We start from the raw sequence: 4,846 nt of genomic DNA, 5'->3' as shown, positions 1-4,846 counted from the left end.
TAATGCACCGCAAGTAGGATGTAATTTCATTGTATAACTATTGACTTCCGTGCTTGCATAGGGAATCACAAACCTTAACACCAAAATTCTTACTAAAGAATAATTACTCATCAACATGACTCACATATCATATCGCCATATCTTAAAACCATTACAAAGAACCAAGTTTATTTTGTTCATGGAAAAATGGAGTAATGCAATAAGAACAATGACATGATGTAGACAAGATCTATTTATGTAGAAATAGACCCCATCTTGTTATCCTTAATAGCAACAATACATATGTGTCGTTTCCCCTTCTGTCACTGGGGTCAAGCACCGTAAGATCGAACCCATCACAAGGCACCTCTTCCCATTGCAACATAAATAGATCAAGTTTGCCAAACAAAAACCAAATATCAGAGAAGAAATACGAGGCTATAATCAATCATCCATATAAGAGATCAAAGAAGACTCAAATAACTTTCATGGATAAAAACATAGATCTGATCATATACTCAAAGTTCATCGGATCCCAACAAACACATCGCAATAAGACTTACATCATATGTATCTCCAAGAGACCATTCTATTGAGAATCAAGAGAGAGAGAGAGAGAGAGAGAGAGAGAGGAAGCCATCTAGCTACTAACTACGGACCCGTAGGTCTACAAAGAACTACTCACGCATCATCGAAGAGGCACCAATGGACATGATGAACCCCTCCGTGATGGTGTCTAGATTGGATCTGGTGTTTCTGGAACTTGCTGCGGCTTGAATTGATTTTCGTTGACTCCCCTAGGGTTTCTGGAATATTGGGGTATTTATAGAGCAAAGAGGCGGTGCGGAAAGGCCACCGAGGTGGGCATAACCCACCTGGGCGTGCCTGGGCCTCCAGGCACACCCTGGTGGTTTGTGCCCCCCTCGGGGCACCCCTATGGTACTTCCTCGGCCCATCTTGTGTCTTCTGGTCCATAAAAAATCCACAAAAAGTCCTGCTGCATTTGGACTCCGTTTGGTATTGATTTCCTGCAATGTAAAAACAAGCAGAAAACAACAACTAGCACTGGGCAATATGTCAATAGGTTAGTACCAAAAATTGATATAAAATGATTATAAAATCATTGTAAAACATCTAAGAATGATAATATAACAACATGGAATAATAAAAAATTATAGATACATTGGAGATGTATCACAGGGCTTGGAGTGTTATCACCAAGCTCGCAGAACATAAGGTAAAGCTGAAGAAGAAACTGATTGATCTGGAGTGTACAATCAGTATGATGAAGCAAGAAAGAATCAATCACAGGCAATAGATGGAAGCAAGAGACAATAAGGAACTAGCATGTGTAGTTGTGGTTCTCGCATTAGCCATCTTCTATGCGCCGTTTGCAATGATGATCAGGGGTTTTGTTTGATTATTGTTGGCTTCATCAATAAGAAGAGCTCAATGTATTGCTTGCCAACTGTCCTACTCCATTTGTACCGGTGCATAAGTCATATTACAAAAACCAAATAATCCAAAACCTCGTTCCCTGTTTTTTGTCCTAAAAAAAGAAATCAGCCAATAGGATTCGTGGGGCTTGTATGCATTCAATGACTTCAGACTACTTAGCCTAACATGAAATGGTTAACTCTTTGCATGCAATGGTATTGATTAGTAAATAATCATCAAGTTCTCTCTCTTTTCCCCCACCTAGGTCGCCGTCACGGAGGGAGTAGTATGAAAAATGCTTGTTTCATATTTGGACGCTCCAACGTGTGTGCGTAATTATCACACTGAGAATTGCGCAACTTCGGGAATTTGGAGCGACTGGGTAAAATAATTGCGGTTGATTATACCAGCGCTTAGATAATACATCAATCCACCGCTTTAATTGACATTCCTCTTCTCTGCCTACCTCGCTTAAGTGTCCACCATCTTCATCATCCCCGGCCGGCTGCGGTACACACTTGCACACACTCTAGAACCTCGCTCTCTCATGGTTTGTATACGTACCACAACCATGCCAACCGACAGCGAGGACAGAGTTCCGCCAGCAGTCTGGCGCCCGATGATAGGACAACATCGGAATCATCCCGCTCATCTTCAATGAGTCCGGTGTTGAGCCCAAACCTGAATTTTATCCGGATCATGGAAGGGATGCTGCCTCCAGAGTCTATAGACAACAACCAGACGGACAAGGAGCCGTCGGAGGATGAAGAAGAGGATGACGAGGAGGAGGAGGAGGAATGGTCGAACAAGTAGGAGGATGACAACGACATTAATGATGATGATGATGGCGCCGGTGATGAAAAGCCAACGGTCAGCAGCAAGAAGCGTCCTCGCCAAGATGATGTCGCGGGGCCATCCAACAACAACAAGAAGAATAAGGAGTAAATTAAGCAAACTGTATATATCTTTGTCTCCATTCGCTCATATTAATTATGTTATCTCTATTTCCCCTCTCAATCTCATCATAGACGATTAGCAATACGTATTCGACAAAGATCTTTTACATTATCGCCCACAAGTTGGTTTCTTGAATTGTGTGCCATGTCGAGCACGCAATTCACAAAAAAATCATATGCACTATCTATAATGATCTCACACAATTAATTCTGATTACCAACCTATTAACCGGGTATCACAGATCTTGTTATGCGGAATCATTTGTGTTCAACTCAATCATCACAAATGGTTCATCGAGCAAACTGTATGTCATATATCGCACACACCTTGATCTGGATGCCCGTTTCTGTTGTTCTGGATCATCGCAAACAGTTCGTACGGATCAACCGTATGCCACGCATTGCACATGCAACTAATATCTAGATCGTGTTTGATGTCCCCGCTGTCGCAAACGTTTCGTATCATTTTTGACAGTTTTATTACATCATTGTTTATGATTAATGCTTCGCACACAGTTTCCTTGAAGGGTCTCTGATTGTAGTGTCACGTTAGTAGCATCCTGCAGTAGTAGTTGATCAATATGAAGAATCTTAAGGATGATAGAACCAAGATCGTTCCCTCTAAGATGAGGGGACGTAAGGAACTGCCATCTAGCTCTGCACTTGATTCACCTTCTGTTTTAATTAATCTTGCAACACCACCACCTTCTATTAATTTTGGTATGTCGCAAGTAATTGATGATGCCACTTCTACTATGAATGATGCTATTGATGATGCTAGTACTTTTCTTAATGATGATGTGCCACTAGGTGAATTTCTTTATGAACAACTTGCTAAAGTTAAAGAATTTGAGAGTGCTGAAACCAATGAAATTACTAAAACTGATGAAATTATTGAAACTGAAAATTATGATTCACCTATTAGTCCTAGCTCTCATAGATATGAATTTCCTAAGATACTAGAAGGATATGTTATGGATGGGGAAATACCTAAGGACTTTCTTGCTTGTAATGATAGAGACGATCTCAAGAAATTATTAGTCAAGTTAAAAGAAAAAACTCTTAATGCTAGAATGAAATGTGATCCCAAGTTTGCTACTTCACCTATCTTTGTTAGTGATAAGGATTATGAATTATTCGTCAATCTAGAGTTAATCACTTTGGTTGAATCTGATCCTTTCCATGGTTCTGAAACTGAAACCACTGTAGCACATCTCACTAAATTAAATGATATAGCCACCCTTTTTGCTTATGAGAAAAAAATACGCTATTACTATATCCTCATGTTCTTTCCTTTCTCGTTAAAGGGTGATGCTAAGACATGGTTTAATACTCTTACTCCTAGTTGTGTGCGTAGAACCCAGGATATGATTTACTACTTCCCTGAAAAATATTTTCCTAGGCAGAAAAAACAAGCTGCCAGGAAATATTTAACTTTGTGCAAATTGAAGAAGCGAGTCTCCTACAAGCTTGCGGCAGCTTCTTCAATTGCAAAATATTTTGCCTGATCATCCTCTTAAGAAAAATCAAATACTTGATATCTTTTATAAAGGACTAACCGATGCTTCTAGGGACTACCTAGATAGCTGAGCTGGTTGTGTTTTAAGGGAACAAACTATTGAACAGGCTGAACAATTACTGAATAATATATTAAAGAATGATAATAATTGGACACTTCCTAAACCACCACCTAATTCTACTCTGAAGAAGAGAGGTATGTATTTCTCAGTTCGGAATATATGCAAGAGGCAAAGAAGTCTATAAACGAAAAAGGAATTAAAGCCAAAGATGTTAAGAATTTACCCTCTATTGAAGAAATACATGGTCTTGACACACTGACATAGGTAGTAGAGGTAAATTCTCTATGAAGATTTGATGAAGGTGATATTCCTTATTGTCGGGGCACACAAACAGGGGTGTGTGTTTTCCCCTGACTCATGCACAGACAAGCGTGGCCAACAAGCACAAGGACAGAGATTACAACACCAATATCAAGCCAAGCAAGAAGGACTAGTTCACCAATGTGTCCAAGTACAGATCAAGAAGGATAAGACGAGCCAGAGAAGCAAGATAACATCAAGGAAAGAACCACCCTTACCAGGCATGCGAGCCTGGTGGGGTTGGGTTTTGCACCGGGAGCATACTTCTAGATCATCCCGGCAGGCCCTGCAGGGACTTGTGGAGGCAAACTACGACACTGCTCCACCTCATGAGCGATGCAAGTCACAGGCCAGTGCGGTGTCAAGCCCCAAGATGACTAAGTGGCTGCTTTTTGCCACATGGCAGCCACTTTCTATAGCAACACCTCCATATGACCCCCATCCTGCGACGTGTCAAGCAAGCAGGCGCGAAGCTGGTAAAATAGCCCGACAAGGGCTGCCGGGCATGATCTGATGTTACACTAGACGGCACATTTAATGCGCTCTGTCAGCCTGCAGAGTTAGGTATGATAGCATTGTTTTCTATCTAATCAT

Source organism: Triticum dicoccoides, chromosome 1B (genome assembly GCF_002162155.2).
Source record: "Triticum dicoccoides isolate Atlit2015 ecotype Zavitan chromosome 1B, WEW_v2.0, whole genome shotgun sequence".
NCBI lineage: Eukaryota > Viridiplantae > Streptophyta > Magnoliopsida > Poales > Poaceae > Triticum > Triticum dicoccoides.
The sequence above is the reverse complement of the archived record's forward strand: the minus strand, read 5'-3'. Positions refer to the sequence as shown.